General features: G+C 41.8%; 1 protein-coding gene across 2 annotated transcripts in view; it reads left to right on the forward strand.

Annotated features, from left to right (window-relative positions):
- Window positions 1–21,726, forward strand: part of TENM3 (teneurin transmembrane protein 3) — a 1,530,681-nt gene that overhangs the window by 320,762 nt on the left and 1,188,193 nt on the right. The gene's annotated exons all lie outside the window — the stretch shown is intronic.

A 21,726-nucleotide genomic window follows, 5' to 3' on the forward strand; every position in this document is an offset into this window, starting at 1 on the left:
GCCCCTGTTTTACTTAGCTGAGCCCCAAATTTCCGTGGGCGCAATCCCACGTCGCTTTCCCCACGTCTTGTCGGCTATTCATTGGATAGATTGATAGCAGTGCAGCCATTGGCTCCTGCTGTTGGCAATCAAATCCAATGATGCGGCCACCGGGAGTGGGGAGGCCGAGTCATAAACTTGGCCGCTATGTACACCGAGTGTATCACACGGGTGCGCGCCCGCAAAGTAACCCCCTCGGGAGAGAGCTTCCCAGAGGGGGTTAGCTTTTGTGGGTAGGAGATACGAGAGCCGCCGTGGGACCCCAGAAGAAAATGATCGGGGGCCACTCTGTGCAAAACGAACTGCACAGTGGAGGTAAGTATGACATGTTTGTTATTTTTTAAAAAAACTGAACCTTTAGTACCACTTTAAGCTCTTAATCAGCCATAAAGTACGGGTACACCTGCCTCTCTTACAGCATTGGGCTGATACCAACTTTATCCTGCTCTTATTTTCACCAGACCTGTGCCAATTTCACACTGAAATTGCGTTATTTGACTCTCCCTGCCCTAGTGTTTTCACTCAGGGGAGTGGCACATTGTAAGGTGTTAAAGTGGAGCTAAACCCTCATATCCTTTACAACCAAGGAAGCTGCCATCTCAGCCTCTGTTTGACCTGCAGTTGCCATAGCGCTGCACATAGGATCAGTTTTGAACACTAACATTTGTTGGCTTGACAGTTCAGTTGAAAGCACAAGCAACTGTGACAATTATCATGGCATGCCTTGAATGTAACTGTTTTGTGAAACAGTTAAATTGATTGGATTAGTTACACTTTAAAGCACTGGGTTTCCAAAAGCAGCTCTCCTATTGCAATGAAGACACAAACATAAAGATATTTTGAACATGTAGTATATACTGTATAAAGCATAAAATGATCAGTCCGCTAATCTTCATCCTTTTTTACCAGTGCACACCTGTTAGAACATTTGGCACATTTAGAAATCCCATTAGACAGACAGATTTGTCGCACACTAGCCAGGTGGCGTCTCGTTAGCTGCTGTTCGCCAAACATCTGGATTCACCATTAAACGGGGTATCTATATCTCAATAACTTTTTCCACATTTGTAATAAGGTGAATTTTACAGCCGCTGGAGCCCGGCAGTTTATCTTGTTCGTCTATGATTTATATGGAAAACATTTAGCGCCATTTAGCTGCTCACTTCACCTTTAGACAGTTGCCACGCAGTCAACACCCTACAAATTAAGCTTTCAACCTACAATCCTCACTTTGCATTGACCAGGATTCACCCTCTGGAAAGATAATAATTACAGCAAAACATCACAGCCAAGGTAGACAGCTGAGATTGAATGCGATCAAGGCCGTGTGTCTGGATTCGATCTCGGCTTTATCGATACGCCCCTTAATGATTTTGACAGCTGCTCCTTTTATCACTTGTCCTGATATGACACAGATCTGTCAACCATCCTTGATGCGCTGCTAAAAGTCATCTGTGTGGTAAAGCCATTTTTATTTTTCCATTTTATTATTGGAACTTTAAAGACGAATTTCGGGCATGGACATTTTTTACAGTTACAATGGTCCAGCTTGGTGCAATGTAACTATGCATATACTGTATCATACCTGTGGAATCCCTATATCAGGGGTGACCAACCAGTGGCTCGGGGCCTCCTGCTCTGGAATGGTGGGTTGACAAGCCCAAATCGCAGGTTGCCGACCCGCCATACCATAGCATCAGTGTTGTGAATGAAGCTGGTGGTAGAAGAAGAAAGCGGCTGTGGAGCAGAGCCCCATAAGCTGATGCTTCCTTTACAGTACCGGCTTTTGCACAGGCGGAGTCTATGGCACTGTTCAGCCAACCCACAGGATAGACACAGGTGCACTACACTGCACACGGGGTGTGGGTAAACCACAGAACATCAGTGTGAAAGCAGTCTTAGGCCCTTTTCACACGATCAGCCCGACCAAATGGGGACCTCAATTCACCTCAATAGAGCGACAGATGTCCCTTTACGCCCACCTACCTCCAATCCGAAAAACAGAAGGGAGTGCGTCCCCTTTCATCTGGGCAGATCGGAGGGCCTATAGAGTACCCGTGACCTGTCATCCACCCTCTCTGCTCATTGTGGCCCCCGACTGGCTACCAAGTTGCTTAAGTGGCCCTCACTAATTAAAAGGTTGGGCACCCCTGCCCTAGATAGTCTGGAAATCACTGAAGTAGACACCACTACGTCAGTGATCTCCACTAGCTTCCGGGTTAATGCAAAGTGGTTGCCCTACTGCATTGTGAACACAGGAGGTCGCCCATTCGGCACAGACACCATTCAGAAATCACTTTGCACTTTCTCAGTGAATGCAAAGCATTATTTTAATGGACAAGGTGGAGTGTGCAACTTCCTTGCCCTGCCTCTCTTCCTTGTTGAGTCAGAGAATGCTTTTCATGCATTGAGAAAGTGCAAAGCGATCTCCTGAATGGAGCTCATGCCTAGCCAGCGACTTCCTGTGTTTGTAATGAAGTAGGGCAACCACTTAGCATGGGCCTTGGAAGCTAGTGGAGATCGCTGGATTGGCGGTGTCTACTACAGTGATTTCCATCTTTTAGAGCAGGGGTCTCCAAACTTCATAAACAAACGTTTACTGTCCTTCAAATGTTAGGGGGGGCCAGACTGTGACCATTGGGAGCAGAAAATGTTGTGGCGTCAGTGGGTTTAAACAATGCACCATGACTTTTTCTTTTATCTTCTTTCTCTCTTCTACTTTTCCCCCTACTCTTTCTCTCCTCTTTCAATTGACTCTTTATATAGTTCTGGTAGCAGAACTTTTATTTCCTTGGTTATCATTATACCAATTTTACATAGTTCCAATATGTAGTATAATATTGTATATTCTATAATATTTTTTTTTTTTTTTTAAACGATATTCTTGATAATAATTAAGACCTTTTTTTATTTATCTGAGGTCATCTTATATTAAAATGGTCCAAGTTGGTTTTATCCTTTCTTATACAATGTATGACGTAAACTTTTGTGTAGTTAGATCCATGCTAAAATAGTTTTAGTTAAACTACTAAAACTCAATAGTGTTAACATATATATGATCTGTTCTTTTGCTGCCCCCATATGTACTTATGTTATGTATGTAAATTGTTAAAATTCAATAAACAAATTTGACAAGAAAAAAAAAAAAAAAGCACCATGATTGGTATTAATAGTAATAGTAATAGTGCCCCATCGTTGGTGTCAGTAAGAGGAATAGTGTCCCACCACAGGTGTCAGTGGAAGGAATAGTGCCCCATCATTGGTATTAGTGGGAGGAATGGTGCCCTATCATTGGAATCAGTGGGAGGAATAGTGTGCCATCATTGGTGTCAGCAGGAGGAACAGTGCCCCATCTTCAGAATCAGAGTGAGAAATAGTTCCCCATTATTGTTGTCAGTAAGATGAATCAGTGGGAGGAATTGTGCCCCATCATTGGTGTCAGTGGGAGGAATAGTGCCCCATCTTTAGTATCAGTTGGAGAAATAGTGTTCCAGCAGTGATGTCAGTGGAGGGAATAGTGCCCCGTCATTTGTGTCAGTGGGGAAAATAGTGCCTCATCATTTGTGTCCGCGGGAGGAACAGTTCTGCATCGCTGGTGTCAGTGGGAGGAATAGTGCCCCATCATTGGTGTCAGTGGGAGGAATAGTGCCACATTATTGGTATCAGTGGGAGAAATAGTGCCCTATTGTTAGTATGAATGGGATAAATAGTGCCCCATCATTGGTATGGCTGGTAGGAATAGTGTGCCATAGTTGGTGTCAGTGAGAGGACTAGTGCCCCATTATTGGCAGGAATTATGCCCCACTGTTGCAGACAGTGGGAGGAATAATGCCCCAAGGGTCAGATAAAAGCAAGAAAAGGGCCGCATCTGGACCCTGGGCCGCAGTTTGGTGACCACTGTTTTAGGATCCTACAGGTATTGTTAATGCATATTTACATTGTTCCAAGCGGGGCCAATGTAACTATGTAGAAATATTCATACCTAGAATTATTCTTTAAAATCACAAGTTCCTTTTTTTTTTTTATATCGGTCCAAAGTGAATTTGGAAGTGAAATACATAATAGAACTCAATTTATTATTGTTATCATATCCATTCATTCAAATATCCTACAATATATTCTACATATGTGTGCAGAGTGATGTCACAGTGATGCTCGTCTTTTCAATATTAGAAGTCAGCCTGTCTTCACAAATCAGAGTTCCTTGCTTGCTAGCATAGTGTGGCCCACACTTGCCTAAACACATGTACAGGCTGAATCTAGCGTATAACTTGCAATCACTGAAGCACAATTGATACGCTCTGACATCCTATTGTAGACCTCCTTTTAAAAAATTAATTTTGGGCTGCATAAAGCTGAGGATCCACTAGACATATTAAATACTTCCAGTGACATAGTGAATGTTGCACTGTTTAATTATTCAGTCATGTTTAATTATATATGTGCGTTGTGCAACCACCTTTGAACTCTCTGGCAAGATACTTTTGTATTATAAGCATAGCTAGCACTTATGTGCCAAAGGTCCTGAGAACGGCGATGTACATAGGCTGCGAGGATCCCAGTCTTACACGCTTACTACCAAATGCATGGCCCACTTACTTTGCCTTTTTTCTTATTTGTTTAGTGTAGATGTGAATGATAGATTACATGAAAAGAAGAGCTCTTTCTTTTTCCGTACCACCCTCTAGCTCTGCAATATTCAATATGAAGCTGTCATCTATTTACTTTTAACTGAGATATTTTGAAGCAGTTGAAGCGTCTCTTTCCCTTAGAAGCATTATGGATTGAATCCTGTGCCTCACGCGTGCTATAGGCAAGGCTGGAAAATACCACTTGCTGTTATGTATTAATTCTTAGACATGAAAAAGTACAAATCTGCTTTCATTAGAATATGTGGCAAGGCACACGCTTCGTTTACCCAAGTAGCGGGCATTACTTAAAATTCCAGTGGATCTGTCTACCTACTGTAGTCTATGCAATATAAAGCCTATTGGATTTTTCCGGGGGGTGCAGTGTGCTTGTGAGTCTACGTTGGAGGTTTCCCGATGGTAATAGCAAAGTTCTGATAATCTATAATCTTACTGGAAAGAATAAAAAAAAAAACATATTTAATCCCAAGAACAAAAATGTAAGGCCGCGTACAGACGAGCAAACATGTACGATGAAACCGGTCCGCCGGACCGTTTTCACCGTACATGTCTGCCCGGGGTTTTCTGTATGATGGCTGTACTCACCATCATACAGAAATCCGCGCGTAAACAATACGCGGGGCGTGGCCGCGCCGTCGCCGCGACGATGATGCGGCGACGTGGGCGGCCCTGCCAGTTCAATGCTTCCACGCATGCGTCAAAGTCATTCGACGCATGCGAGGGATGGCGGGCGCTCGGACATGTACGGTAGGTCTGTACAGACGACCGAACATGTCCGAGCGGACAGGATTCCAGCGGGCTGTTTCTAAACAAGTTTGGAAATATTTGCCCGCTGGAAAAAGGCCCGGCGGGCAAATGTACGCTGGAATCCTGTCCGCTCGGGCCTACACACGACCGAACATGTCTGCTGAAACTGGTCCGCGGACATGTTCGGTCGTGTGTACGGGGCCTAATATATTTGCTGCCTAGCAGTCCTTCGATATGGTGACTGCATTTGTTTTACTTTCCAGGCTTTATTTCCTTCTTTTTTTCCTGTGACCCTGCCAGTAACACACTTCCTGTCCTATAATGACAACACTCACTCTGCTGTATCTATGGAGGAGCAGCAGTGTCACTCTAGGCTGCACTTATGAGTTGGACTACAGAACACCCCAACCTCATCACCATTACATAGGGAAGAGATGTCCTATAGTTTGCAGAAGAGGACTTGAAATAGGGCTGTCTTAATGAGAGGGCACAGAAAATTCTGCGCTATCAATAGTAAGCAGCTCACACTACCAATGGACAATGGTGGAATACAAAACACACATAAAAAGTGTAGTGCATAAAATTAATAGATCACCCAATGAAAGGATGAATAAACAGTGCATCAAACACATGGTGAAATAATTATGATGACAATATATCAACCAAAAAAGTGATGTATATATATAGACACTGGATGGTGTATGGAGTCTCCCGATGCGTTTCGCATCAAATAGTGCATCGTCCGGGGTGGGCACACATGGGCACTGCCCAGGGGTCCCAGCTGCGTGGGGGGCACCCTGCACTTTCCCCAAAGCAGCTGGTCCTTAAGCCCATGATGCCCCAAAATTGTCTCCATTGTAGGAGCCCCACAGCACAAAAAGACAACTTTAAAAAAAAAAATTGTTTAGTGCAATAAGAATTACACGGACACAAAATCAACAGACATTTTTTATACTTGTAGGAAGTATTTAAACACTTCCCATCCCACCCATAGTCATATGACGTCCTGGGCTTCCTGGCCGTCTAGGGGGCGCGCGCCCCTGCCGCGTCACTCGGGAGTCGGTGCGCGTGCCCGGTGGCTGCGATGTCCTCCGGGCACCCACGATTGCCATTAACACAGCAGGACCGTGGATCTGTGTGTGTAAACACACAGATCCACATCCTGTCAGGTGAGTTCCAAGTACAGAGAAACACCGATCGGTCTCCTCCCCTTGTGAGTCCTCTCCCCCTACAGTTAGAATCATTCCCTAGGACACACAATTAACCCCTTGATCGCGCCCTATTGTTAACCCCTTCCCTGACAGTGACATTTATACAGTAATCAGTGCATTTTTATCGAACTGTTCGCTGTATAAATGTGAATGGTCCCAAAAATGTGTCAAAAGTGTCCGATATGTCCGCCGCAATGTCACAAAAATCGCAGATCACCGCCTTTACTAGTAAAAAAAATAAAAAAAAAAACATAAATCTATCTACCCTATTTTGCAGACACTTTTTTTTGTTTATAGCGCAAAAAATAAGAACCGCATAGGGGATCAAATACCACCAAAAGAAATCTCTATTTGTGGGAAAAAAATCAGGAGCATTAGCAGAAATAAACCTTCAGTTGTTCCAGAAAGTGGGAACCCCTTTTTAAAGGTGACAGAGGTTGTTTGAAGAAATTAAATCTGCGTTGGTGTAATCACGTTGTGATGTTTCATGTGGATATTGGATAACTTGAGTTCACCGAACACGGAATGTTAGAACGTTATAATCTAAGCCAGGGGTGCCCAACCTTTTGAAGAGCGGGGGCCACTTAAGTGACTTGGTAACGGGTCGCGGGCCACAATGAGCAGAGCGGGTGGACAGCAGCCCACTCTACTCTATAGAGCCCACTCAAGTATTTTTTTTAGCGGATCGGATTGGAGGTAGGCGTTTGTAAACAGACACAAGTCTATTTACATCTGCCACTCCTTAGAGGTGAATGGAGGGTCCGATTGGGTCAGACTGATCATGTAAAAGAGGCCTAATGCCGTGTACACACGATCACTTTTCGGCATGAAAAAAAAAGCGACGTTTTTCATCATGAAAAAAAAAAAAGTTTTTCCAACTTCATCATTAAAAACGATGTTGCCCACACACCATCGTTTTTGAAAAATGATGAACAAAGTGCGGTGACGTACAACACTTACGACGACACTCTAAAGGGGAAGTTCTATTCGCCTTTGGGCTGCTTTTAGCTGATTCCATGTTAGTAAAAGACGATTCGCGCTTTTTTGTCTGTTACAGCGTGATGAATGTGCTTACTCCATTATGAATGGTAGTTTTACCTGAACGAGCACTCCCGTCTCATAACTTGTTTCTGGGCATGCGCGTGTTTAAAACTTTGTTTTTGCCCACACACGATCATTTTTAACAACACGAAAAACGACATTTTAAAAAACGACATGAAAAAATGCAGCATGTTCGATTTTTTTTTTTTTACGTTTTTCAGAAGCCGAAAAATGATGTGAAGCCCACACACGATCATTTTAAATGACGTTTTTTTTCATGCCGAAAAATTATTGTGTGTACGCGCCATAAGGCTGTTTTCACACTGATGCACTGTTTACCCACACCGCGGGTTCACCTGTGGCTTTCCTGCAGGTTAGATGCACTTTGCCATACAGTAGTAATAAACTTACCTTTAATAACAGTATTCTATTCTATTCTATCCCAGAGCAGGAGGTCGCGGGCCACATCAGAGGGATTCACGGGCCACTGGTTGGGAACCCCTGATTTAAGCTGTAATAAACCCAAGACTAAAAATGTATTATATTGCAGCTTACCAATCATTAGGCGTGGTGTCTGCATCAGTTTATTTTCTTTCGCTTTTTTTGCCCTGTTCTCACCTGGCGATGTGGCCAGTAATACACCTCCTGCAATACTGATGCACCACTCTGGAGGATGAGAACAGGAGGCACAGCAGGTAGCACCATTCTCAGTCTAGGGGGAGGGGAGGGTAGTGTTAAATGTATTATGAGATTTAGAACCACTTACAAACTGAAGCCAAACTCCAGCTCCCACTTTATATGCAGTTACAGCAAACAGTATTTTTTCTTTTGGGATAAAGGTTTTGCATGAATATACAAAGGCAGATCATTTTAATCACCGCTGCCACTGTTAAGTGGTTTGTCTCATCCATGTAAACTGATACATTCAGCTGGAGAGCTGGAGAGTTTATGCTGTCTGGTTTACCAGATGAAAATAAAAGTAAGGTTAAAAAATTAGTGCAGCCATCACATTTAGGAATTGGTAAGCTGCAATATAATAATGTTTGCTTTTGGGTTTAATATTGCTTTAATGTGATATCCTATTCATCTCAGAGAAAAATAGAGCAGTAATCCAGTGCTATAGATAAAGGGCACCTAATTGGCCTATTCAGCCCCTCCTGAATGATCAAGTCCCTCAACCCAGCTTACACCGTATTGTCCTTTTTTCTTCTTTACAGATACTGTATTTTTGGTCTCAATTTACTGAGACTGTCACATCTCAAGAGTTATGAGTATTACAAAAGTCAGATAACACTGATTCAATGGGAATACATTGATATGAAATCTAAAGCTTAATGAATTTAATTTGATTGGTTTCCAAATTTACATCCGACACTGACCCACCTGCTACTGCATTTCAATTTGTTATTTAAACCAAAATTCTGTCTGTAGATGATATTTATGTATACAGCAAGTGCTATTTTAACAAGCAAGCGGGTCAAAATGAACTGCAAAGAATATTTATCTAATTAGACAAAGTGCTTGTATAAATGCAGCATTCCCCCGTGCCAGCAGTGCTGTCATCCCTTAAATTTGCCATTAGTGTGTCTGGAATTGTTAATAGACAACAACTAAACTATTTAATAATTTACACATTTTTGTCTTCTGAAATATTTCTTTTAGACAGACAGTATTTCCTCTAAAGAAGGAGCAGTGTCTTTTTTTCAGAGAGTATTTACTATAAAAGCTTATGTAGCAGTACTCCTGTAGGGGCTGCTGAAAGTTATGGCCCACCTGTCACCCTGCCCAGCTCGGCGGTCACTTCCCAATCACCTTGAGTTAATCAACAGTCAACAGACCATATGCTTGTTTTTTTTTGTATTTTTATTGAGGGATGGGAATATTTGGGATGCCCGTTAGAATTATAGAACAGTCAGTTTGGGACAGAACTATGTACACTCCTTGTACACAAAAGTTCTTCAAACTCCTCCTGCACAACACTTGCTGGCAGACTATCACTCCCTCTCTTTCTTCTGCACAACACTTAACTCCAGGCACAGCTAGCACATGGTTAGGCCCAACACTGACTCAGTCAGGCCCTAGAAGTTGCAATTTGTAGGCAGGGACCGCAGGTCCCTTTTTGTGTAGCAAAAATAGAAAGTCTTTAGCTAGCTTTGCTAGCTGTCCTATGGGGGACTAATGCTCCCAGCAATCCCTCTTCAGGTCCTGCCAGCCCTCCTGGCTGCAACTGCCCGACTCCACTGCCTGTGAGATTGCAATCCCCACTGGCTCAGTCCTCTCTGGCATGCCTCGCCAGTACTTCCGATAGCACATGTCACTCACCCGCCCTCCTGGCTACGCACACACCGGTGGTTCCCTCCTGAAGACTTTCCCAGCATCACTAGCTCCTGCTGTCCTCTCTGACTCCTCCCTGTCCAGATCCTTTATGCTTTCCTGAAGGGATGCTTCCTGCACCCGAGTCCCAGGCCCAAGGTCACCCTCCCCGTAATGGGGACACCCTCAAAGGCCTCGACAGCCTAGTTCTCCATCCTCAGTTCTTCCACCCGACAACTTCCCCCAGATGGGCTGGTTTTTAGGTATTTAAAGAGGCCTGTCCTCTGCCAATCCAAGTTGGTGATTGGTCAGGGCTCCTTAGAACACACCAGGCAGCTCCACCTCTCTTCCCCTCCTCTCTTCTATAAGCCAGACTGATGTAACCGAGGAGTGATGCTATGTGTGAGTCACCAGCCTACTCTGAGCCACTCCCAGCCCCCACAGATCAAAACAAACAGGCCTAGTTTCCAGCTAGGCCTGCCTAAATGTACCTACTCTCACAAAAATCCTAACTCTAGCACCTACCTAAGTAGAGGGTGCTACACTAAATTGATTATGAACAATATGAATATGCTTTTATAAAAAGGCTTCAGAATAGCTGTGGTGATATAGGCCATTTATTTATTTATTTAGATACACATGGAAACTACCCTTACTATAGTGGGTTCCCTACTATAGGGATTGTTCACACAATATCCAATGAGCTGTGCTTTTCAACACATCACTGCACATGTGCGGTGTGAACAGTTGTTTTCTATGTGCCCTGTTCATACCATGCATGAAAAGTGGTGCACAGGAAAATACAGCCCATCGGATGTTGTGTGACCTTCAATGTCTAATTTTTAGATATAGCTAGTGTTTCTATGTTTATAGGGACAGACATTGTTTGCTCATTACGTATGCGGATTTGCTTCCTACCCATTTTCTTACCTTTTATAATTAAAAAGATGCCCTTGAGCTCTGGTCATGTTACAGTTCATGGGCTGATGGAATTTCGGATAATAATGTTAGTCAGGAGGGAAAAATGTAATGAGCCTCCTTCACTAGTTATCACTTATTAACTATGACAGACAATTTAACCTCTTGGCGTAACGTCTATGTGTGTCAACAACGAGAATGGGCTTTAAAGCTGTAGTAAACACCGCTTTGTCACTTATAATAAAGCTTACCTGCAGGTTCAGTTATTATCTCTTAACCCTCGTACACACGACCAGTTTTCCCGACACAAAAACCGCCAGGAGAGCATTTGGCCGGGAATTCTGGCCGTGTGTATGTTCCCTAGCAGTTTTCCCATCAGGAAAACAGCCGGGAATCCCGACAGGAAAATTGAGAACCTGGTCTCTATTTTGCCGTCGGGTTTCCCGGCAGAGTGTTTCCTGCCGAGAAAACCGATAGTCTGTATGCTTACCTGCACGGCAGAAAAACCGCACCTGCTCGATAACACTTTGAAGCATGCGCGGTAGCATACGACAATAGTGTGGGGTGTAGCAAGATGGCGGCGACGGAATCGAATGTGACGAGACACCGGCTCGTCGTAGTTGATGACGTCACTGCATTCTTGCCATTCAAAAGGTTTTTGTGTGGCCGTGTGTATACACAGCTTTTCAGGGCAAGCCTGCCAGGAATCCCATCGGGAAAACCAACGTTTTTTTTTCCTGACGGGATTCTCAGTCTTGTGTACAGGGCTTTAAACGTGGACGGCTTAGGAGTTATTCACAATTATGGCAGCTGGTGACATGACCAACACATGCACACTGAATTGAGGGCACAATGAATATGCCATCGATCTAGAGCGCTGTGCTGAGGCCATGACTCATGTGCGTATGTGCAGGAGTGACATCATCACAGTTTGGCCATTCAAACGGCTGTAGCCGGTAGGAAGGCTGAGTGAAGATAGAAGCCCTGTCAGTGGTGATAGCTCAACACTGGAGGGATACTTTTTACAGGTAAGTCTGCCATAATATGGTAGTATGAGATTCATATTAGTACATTATGCCATTACCTTGCAGAGGACAGTGTTTTTTTTGGAAAAAATATTTTACTGCTGCTTTATTGTCCACGTGCCACCCATATGCATTCATGGGCAGTCTATGTTTTCTATGGGTGGCTGAGGTTTCTCCGAACTGCCAAAATTACAGTGGTCATGTGACTGGGAAGACCTTTTTGTCCCCAATTAAAATTAAAATTAAAAGCATACCGATACTGGGTGGGAAGGGGTAACATGCACACATGCAAGACCATTAAGAATGAGTTGTGCTGTGCAGGTTGATTGTATTAACAGCAGAACAGCATCTCTGTCCAGAAAGAAGATGCTGACTTTATATGATGCTGGAAAAGAAATGAAGCTAGCCCCTGGGTAGAAAATATAATAAAGGTATTGTCATATCTCTATGAAAGGTAATACATATCTGGAAATGTTACATATACACAAATCCACTTTAAAGCAATCATCATTCATCCCACTAGCAGCCTGAGTAAGGCATTAATGGACAGCATCATTTCATCCCTAGAAACCATTACAAAGTTGAACTTTCACTTGACAAATATTTGGAAATCCTCATATCCATCTGCAACTGTCATGTAAAACTGTACACTTTCATACAGAAGCATGGGATATTATTCTAAAGTCTCTGTTAACCTAAATGAAGAGTAAACCCGTGTTTTTGAGTTTTGGGGGCACATGCAATGTGAAGACCTGTTTTGCGAGGAAGCTTTTTTTTTTTTTCTTTTGTGAGTGCTCTCTAAGCCTTGTAAATGCTGTGCTGATAAAACATGCAGAGCAGTCATTGCAAGCAAAGGTGAAAGCATGCTTTATTTTTTCAAGCTTTGACTTCTACTAGTGGAAATCAATTTGTGACTACATGAATAGTATGACCTATTTTTATAACTATGGTTTTGATGTGATGATGAGACCAATCAGTTCAGGCAGATGCATTATCAAAAGTTACCAGTAAATGTACAGCTGTTACAGTGATGGAGAGAGGTTCTGCCATCTTAATATTTCCTTTTATATTTGTCATACATCAGAAAATTGTCCACTTTCCTCCACACTGCTGTGGTATATGGGTGACATTTGTCAGGCAGAGCTACACTGAAGACACCAACAATAACTAAATTGAATATAGCAAAAATCCCAAAGAACGTGCAGTATATAGATTTATTTACCAGAAATATAAAAATATTTTATTAGATAGGATAGAGCTCTTCCATTGAGTTTTTGTACTGTCTATGGGGGGGGGGGGGGGTACTAAAACGGCAGAATCTGGTACAGCTGTGCATGGTACCCAATCAGCTTCTAACTTAACTTTGTTCAATTAAGCTTTGATAATAAAACCTGGAAGCTGATTGGTTTCTAAGCAGAGCTGCACCAGATTTTGCACATTCTAGTTTTAATAAATCCCCCCCTCCCCCCAGTCCCAAATGGGAAGATTTTCTCTAGGATTCCTATCTCAACCGTTTTCAACCATGGTTATCACATTGGCAAAAAGGCTGGGTTCATACTTGTCCGACAAACGCTCCGACATTGGGAGCTCATGTCGCATGACGTGTGAAAATCAATGTTTCCCGTCCTAACTGGTCCGTCACAAGTCAGTCCGACTTTGAAAATGTTCCCTGTACTACTTTGGTCCGACTTTGATCCTACTTAAGCCCATTGAATATCATTGAAGTTGGATCAAAGTAGGAGCCTTGTCCTTACCATCCGACTTTGAGGCTGGGTTCACACTTGTCCGACAAACGCTCCTACATTGGGAGCTCATGTCGCATGACGTGTGAAAATCAATGTTTCCCTATGAGAGCTGTCTTAACTGGTCCTACACAAGTCGGTCCGACTTTGAAAATGCTCCCTGTACTACTTTGGTCCTACATTGATCCTACTTCAGCCCATTGAATATCATTGAAGTCGGACCAAAGTAGGAGCCTTGTCCTAACCATCCGACTTTTGACATCTGACATGGTGATTACAGCAGCAGTAAAAGGAATTCATCTCACAGTAGGATTGTTTTGATTGGTCAAAGGACAAGTCAGACTATCACAAAGTCGGATCAAAGTAGTATCCTGTTCATGAAAGTCGGATGGATGTAGGACCAATGTAGGACCAATGTAGGACCGATGTCGCAGAGCAAATTAAGATGAAAGTCGTGTAGTATAGTGTGAACCCAGCCTCAACGTGTTGTTTGACAGGTACATTTTAAAGAGCTAGTTCTTTACTTTATTTTTTGCTGCCCTATACTCACAACAATAAGCAAAAAACACAAGTAAATTGTAAGGCTGGATTTACACTTATGCAGTTAAAATTGTTTTAGCATTTTGCAGATTTGTACTGCAGTCCATTTAACATGGTTTCCTATGGAACGTGTTCTGTAGTGCAAATCTGCAAAATGCAAAAAGCACTGAAACTGCATAACTGTGAATCCAGCCTAATGCCCTATACACACGATCGGAATTTCCGAAGGGATAAAATCCGATGGAATTTTCCCCCTGAATTTTGTTCAAGCTGTCTTGCATACACACTGTCAGACCAAATTCCGACTGTCTAAAACGTGGTGACGTAAAACACTACGACGAGCCGAGAAAAATTAAGTTCAATGCTTCCGAGAATGCGTCAACTTGATTTTGAGCATGCATGGTTTGTTTCTCCGTCGGAGTTCCACACAGACGATGGGAATTTCCCATAGAATTTTTTTTCATCAGAAAAAAATAAAACACGTTCTATTTCTAAACTCCAATGGAAAAAAGTCCAATGGGGCCCACACACGGTCGGAATATCTGATGAAAAAATTCCGTCAGACTTTTTTCATCGGAAATTACGATCGTGTGTACAGTACAAGGCATTAGTCTTTGCATTTGAATATGTTTCAAGACAGTCTGCCTCCAAGGCTCATCACTTGTAGGTAATCACCACATAGCGAATACCTGCGAGTGGCTGCAATTAGCTGCCAAAGCCGACAACCTTCCATTGCTTTCAATGGGGCTGTCTAATGCAGCTAATCGGGGGGACCCCCGCTGATTTTCTTACATCAGCTTGATGTCAGTCAGAAAAGCAGTTGTAAATGTACCCTTAATCTTTGAGGGTAAACTAAAAGCTTTTGGTCAGTGGTATTCTTTTTTTAGTTTATATGCATATAAATAGAGGTTTTATATATTGAAATGACAACACTAACGCAAGAGATCAAGGCACCCACATCCCAAATATGAGAATAGAAAAAGAAAATGGGAAAAGGGGATTTTAATGGTGCCACAAGTATATACACAGAATATCATTTTTTTAATAAAAAAAAAAAAGTTTTTTTTATTGGTATCAAATTATAAAAGAAGTAAACAATGTTAACTCTCAGAAATAAAGAAACATATATACGCCGGCGTAGGTAAGTTACGTTGGTCGGATGAAGCCTATTTTTAGGCGTATCTCAGTTTGTGGGCATGGCACACCGATACGACGGCGCATATTTGCACTTACGCGGCGTATCTTGAGATACGTCGGCGCAAGTGCTTTGTGAATCCGGGCCCCTGTATGTACAAATTGGTTATCAACCCATTTGATATAGTAAGGGACATACAGGAAGAAATGAGGCCAGGAAAAATGTGCACCAATCAGAGATTATTTTCACAGATTGACAATTGAAATCCAATTGGTTGTCCTGGGTTATTTCAGACTGCACATAGCTGTTGCCCTTTACAAAGCTTAGTTGTATTTGCTCCTCAATGTTTTGAATTACTTTGTATAATGGGAATGAGCTTCTTTATGTTAAACGAATTGTAAATGTTTTACTAAGCCTTATCTGCCCTTGATAATTGCATAACGCAGCTTTAGGCTAGTGCATAGCCTAGCAGAATAGATCGCCAGCAGCCCTTTTCCCTCTGCTGCTCTGTAGTGCTGCTATTCTGGGTCATCTTAGCCGTCAAAGATTATGTCAGTGGATGTATGAAGCTGAACTCAGAACTCTGCACCAAGGCTTTTACTGGCCAAAAACTGGACTTAGTGGGTGCTTGGATCTCCATCTGAAATGTATCACAAACAGATCCACGCTGGTTTTGTCATGTCACAGGATTGTTCTCGCTTGGCTTTATCAACCTTGTTCACTTAACCTAATGCGTGTGTGCTTACGACATGCACTTGAACTGAGTTATTCACTTGAATGACTGATAGGGCTCTGTAAGTGCTACTGTGCTTTAGGGAGCAACAGGCTTAGCTGCTGCATTAAAATCTTTTCACTTACCCATTGCAAAAATAGTTTGGATTCTGTTTAGAACTTTTGTCACAAAAATTATTTCCCTTGGAAAAAAAAACATTCCGTTGTGTATTATTGTATTATAAAACACTGCAAATAATTTTTCTATAAAAATAAGCCTAGCTGTTTTCTATAAAGAAAAGAAAGGTCTAGCTTGTTGATAGTTTATATTGAAGTTTTCCCTGATAACACACAAAGCTGGCTAGCTTTGCCAGTATGAACTCTGTTATGCCTTGTACACACGATTGGAATTTCCGATGAATAAAGTCCGACAGAATTTTTTTCATCGGATAATCCAACCGTGTGTGGACCCCATCTGTGTTTTTTCTGTCAGAGTTTAGAAATAGAACATGTTTTATTTTTCCCCGATTGAAAAAAATCATATCGGAAATTCAGATCGTCTGTGTGGAACTCCGACGGAGAAAAAAACATGCATGCTCACAATCAAGTCGACGCATGCTCCAAAGCATTGAACTTAATTTTTCTCAGTTCGTCGTAGTGTTTTACATCACCGCGTTTTTGACAGTCAGAATTTGGTCTGACAGTGTGTATGCAAGACCGCTTGAACAGAATCCTGATGGAAAATTACATCGGATTTTATCCCATTGGAAATTCCGTGCGTACAGGGCATTAGTCATCTAGTTGGAAGGATAGTCTAATGTAGTGGTCCTTGGCCAGTGCCAAAGGAGACACATGGGTTCTGAACTAGTTATGGATTTTGCTTGGGGAAACCTCTCAGCAGATGCTCAATGCTTATCTGTTTAAAAACTTGCTGCATAGTACATTTTCCACATGCTTAAAGCAGAAGCAGAAGCTTCCCCATTGTATACGTGTTCATCAGATGATTATTGTTAATATTAGCCTGATATTTATCAAAGGATTTTTATGAAAATATGCCAATTTAGAGTTGTGAGTCTCTGGTCTTATACAGAGTTCATGGCGATTAAAGCAGTAGTAAACCGCACCATAAAAAAAATGATAATCCTGCAAGACAATGGCATAATGAGCTAGTATGCATCACATACTAGCACATTAGGAAATACTTACCTTAAAACAATGCCCTCCATCACTACTCTTGGCCCCTCCCTTCTATCGAGTAGAGTAGAAAAGTGGAGGGATGGGGGCTAGCACTTCTGAAATCTGTGCAAATCTAAAGACTGAAAGGACAGAATCATTTTTTGGTAGGTAAAACAGCTCATGTGTTGCAGGTGTAGCCAGGTGCTTGGCTAAGAATGGAGAGCGAGAGAAAAACTGACCGCAACTGCTCTCTGCAGTTGATAATTTGTGATGCTGAACTGGTTAACAGCTCTATCAGCAAGAGGAGTGAGCTGCTGATCAGAAATAATTCAATAGACTCAGTCAGGCAGCTCTGCACTGTGGGAACAGTAGTCCAGAGGACAAACTTTATTATAATCAAGAGCTTTTGAACTGCATTTCCCAGAGAGAGTTTGCCAGGAATGGGTGAAAGAGCTGCATTTCTTAGGCTATACAGGACACAGCTTCCTCTTGCTGTGAGTGAGACTGGAGAATGCACACCGCTGTTCAACGTGCACCATCACTGACTCATATCTGAGACCTGAGAAGAATCTGGAGTGTTGAGTTCAGGAGTGCCGACAAGAGTCGCCAGGACACAGAGCAGAAAGTGGACTAATCATTGTGTGTGAGCAGATGGTGATTTGCAATATCACTGGGACTGGTGAGCTGCTTCTTTGGGGATTTACTATCTGCTGCTAGAGATACTAAGCGCTTTAGGAACCAGCCATCTAGTAATCTTATTTCTGCCTGCAGGCTTGACTGGGGCTATTCTCGTGTGCACCAACAATACAACTGCACCTCAAAGCTTGCCGGCTGAAGCATTTGGACTGTGTCTGACATTTCCTTCTTCTGTTTGTTCATTTATGCTCAAACCACCATTTTTTCTAACACATACTAATACATTGAGTTAAATTATCTCTAAACAGTCTAATGCCTATTTTCTTGGCACTAATCCACAGCCCAGTTAAAGGTATCTATATTTGTGTTGTTATAAGTGCATGAAGTAACTTTCATTCAACGAGATATGTCAGATGGCCTGGGGTTGTTCTTGCATTCCAGGTCCAAAACTAAGAACCCAAATTACCAAGCTGCTTCTGCTGAGAAAGTGCTACACATGGATATATTTAATATTTGTCTGGGCTGCAGCTTTAATAAAGTTAGCAATAGTAAGGTCTTGCTAGAAATCATTTTAAAGTAGAACTATGACCACCCAAAATATTACTGGTGCAAGACTTAATTAGTGTATCTGCACTTACAGTTTTCTCTTCTCCTGCAAAATCCCACAAATACCTGTTGAGCAAGCCAATGACGTCCACCTAATTTATCTACCTGTGATTGTGTGGCAATGGTGCTGCACTGCACCTGAATTCAGAGCAGAGTTGTTACTCTCTTGTCACTCCCATGTAGGCTGTGCTTGCTTTTACTACATTTGGATAAAAAATGTTTTTTTTGGTGGACTGCACTGCCCTTTTTATTGAAACTGGGAGCTGCAATGCCTACAAAATGGAACATTTGAGACATAAATAAAGGAGGATTCAGTGCAATCAGAAGAAGTAACACGTGTGTTTTTGTTTACTGTATGCGGCTTGTGCTTCATATAGTAACTACATTTGCAACTTGTTTAAATTGTCATACAGGAGCCTTTAGTTGTACTTTAAAGGTAGCCTTTCCTGGCAGACACATGGAGGCTTCCATTGCTCATTCTTACCTTGCAAATACCTGTTGCATTCCTCGGCTTGCCTAAGGATTGTCATGCTGACACTCGTGTTCCAATATTTTGATTCACAACTAGCATGAAGGTAAAATTGTCTATCTTACTTTACATTTACTTTCCTGATTTGAATCATTTTTCCAGTATTAACAACGGGTGTCCCACATATACTTGTTAGTAAAGGTTTTCTTATTTCTGTTCCGCCAATATTATCGTTTTCTTCTGTTGTATACTTGTGGATGTGGGATTATGCTTTGAATGGAGGAGCACTGGGAAAGGGTCCAATGGACCCTCTTTACTAGCTCACTTCATAGAATGACATCTCCTTTGAGTCTGTGGGACCTGGGTCAATGCCCAGTTTATATAGATTGTTTCACCTTCCTTGTTCCCTTATGAAGTGTTACGTCTATTGAATAAGTAATGATGGGACAATCTGAGAACTTGTTTATATAAGTAAATTCACAATTTTTCTACTTCTCTTCTTAGATTGCAGTAAATAATCATGAAGCTTGAAGCGGCAGCTTGGTTGTGAAGTGTTTTTGTAATTCCACCCTCAGCCAGTAACTTTTGGATTTGATGAGGTTTGAGTATTGTCAAACATGCCTTTGAGAATGCTTATATGAGCTGTCTGGAATTGTAAAACTCACAATGTTAGACGGCAGCTAGAAAAATTGTTCTGACAAGTAGCATAGCGGAGACGCATGCTGGTGACTAAAGTTAATTAAATTTAGCAGCAGTTAATTTTTCAGACTTTTTTTGTTTAGATTAATAAACGTTCATTCAGCGTGTCGCTTTTTAGTTAAATGCATCCCATATGCTGATTTTGATTAGATCTGTTTTAAGCACTAGACCATCATATAGTTTGCCTATGATTAGGGATTCAGTTGCAGGAAATTCCTTCTCAGAACACTGTGCTTTTTCTGCAATATGACATGTAGACTAACCAAACTGCTCCCTTCCAAGAGAAGTGGAGAGGCATCATGATCATATGCATTTCCACAAGTGCACTTTCTCATCCATACTTCTGTTATTTCCTTCCAATTTGAAGCTGAAATTGCATCGTTGTCCCAATCAAACACAACAGACTATCCCCTATGCAGCAAATCCCAAGTACCATTACAATATGTGCAACACACCTCCAAATTCTTATAGCTGTCGTGCAGTTATATGTTATCCTCATACATACAGCCAATGAAATAAATTAAAAAAATTAACAATTACTGTGCTGACATATTTACATAAATCAAACAATACAAAAAAATTAAAACAAATCAAACATGAAGCAAATGCCATCAAACATGCTGAATATTTTCAAAACCCATAAAAGTTTCAGGCAAAGCCAAGAAGAAAACTCCAATAGTCTTTTATTGTTGCAAATACTTAATTAAAATAAAACATTCATATTTTTCAGTGCACTTCAAGTTTGTGATCAAACAACAAAGGGTATTATTCAGGGGCATTCATGGTTCATAGCAATTAATACAGCACCTTACTTCCAGGATTGCAGCATGTGCGATGACATCACCCACAAGCTCCGCCCCAATGAGTTTTGTCACTCGGACACATGACTTATTCAGGGAGATAAAAAGGTGCCCTACTTCCAGGATCTCAACATGTATGACATCACTCACAAGCTACTCCCCGACTCGTGCCATCACTTGGTCACGTGACTTCTTCTGGGGGTGATCCAATTTTTTATCCCCTGAGGAAGTCACGTGTGAAATGTGTAGTGGTAGGGCTTGTGGGTGACATCATTGTCCATGCCGCAATCCTGGAATTAAGGTGCTGCATTGATTGCTGTGTACCATGGATGTTGCTGAGTAACATGCTTTGTTGTTTGCTCTCAAAATGTGAAGTGCACTAAATAATGTAAATGTTTTAGCTGGACTTTGTTTTTAAGTATTTGAAACTGTAAAACACTATTAAAATTTCCTTCTTGGCTTTACATAATTGGCCTGGAGATGTGGAAAAGTAGAAGGAGAAGAGACAAAGGCATTAAAGAATGATCCTGGGAATACTAATATTACTGTTAGGTCATATTGATAAGGTAAAAGCACAATCAGTCATTTGCATAAGAGTGAAGGTGGATGGTGGCACGATTAAGTTGATTGAAGTTCACGTCACAGAATGAACAATTATAAAGAGACGTTTATAAAGAGACGTTTATGGGTTATTCAGCATGTTTGTATGTATTTGTTTGATGTTTGATTTGATTATTTTTATTGTTTCATTTATGTTTATATGTCATCAATGCACTGGTTCATTTTAATGTATATCTTTGTCCTCCTTAGCCCTAGAATGTATAGGTAACGATTAAGTACCAATAATTGTTGCTTGTAACATACAGTTTAGTAGTTAATAGCCTTACAGTGAGTAGCTGTTCTGTACAGGGCTAACAAGTTTTGGATGATTTAGTGCAGGGGTCTCCAAACCTTCTAAGCAAAGGGCCAGTTTACCGTCCTTCAGAGTTTATGAGGGCCGGACAGTGGTCAGTAGGAGTCAAAAAGGTCCCTACATCAGTAGGAAAAATGAATGCCCTATTGCTTCATTGTGAGTAATTGTGCCCCGTCTTTGGGTCCCGTTGTTGGTGTCATTGAAAAAAACTGTTCCCGATTGTTGGTGTCAGTGAGAAAAACTGTGCCCCGTTGTTGCTGTCATTGTGAGGAATTGTCCCCCATTCTTGGTGTCTTTGTGTGGAATTGTGTCCCATCGTTGGTGTCATTGGGCCCCTTGGTTGGTGTCATCGGGCC

This window comes from Rana temporaria, chromosome 1 (genome assembly GCF_905171775.1).
Source record: "Rana temporaria chromosome 1, aRanTem1.1, whole genome shotgun sequence".
NCBI classification, from domain to species: domain Eukaryota; kingdom Metazoa; phylum Chordata; class Amphibia; order Anura; family Ranidae; genus Rana; species Rana temporaria.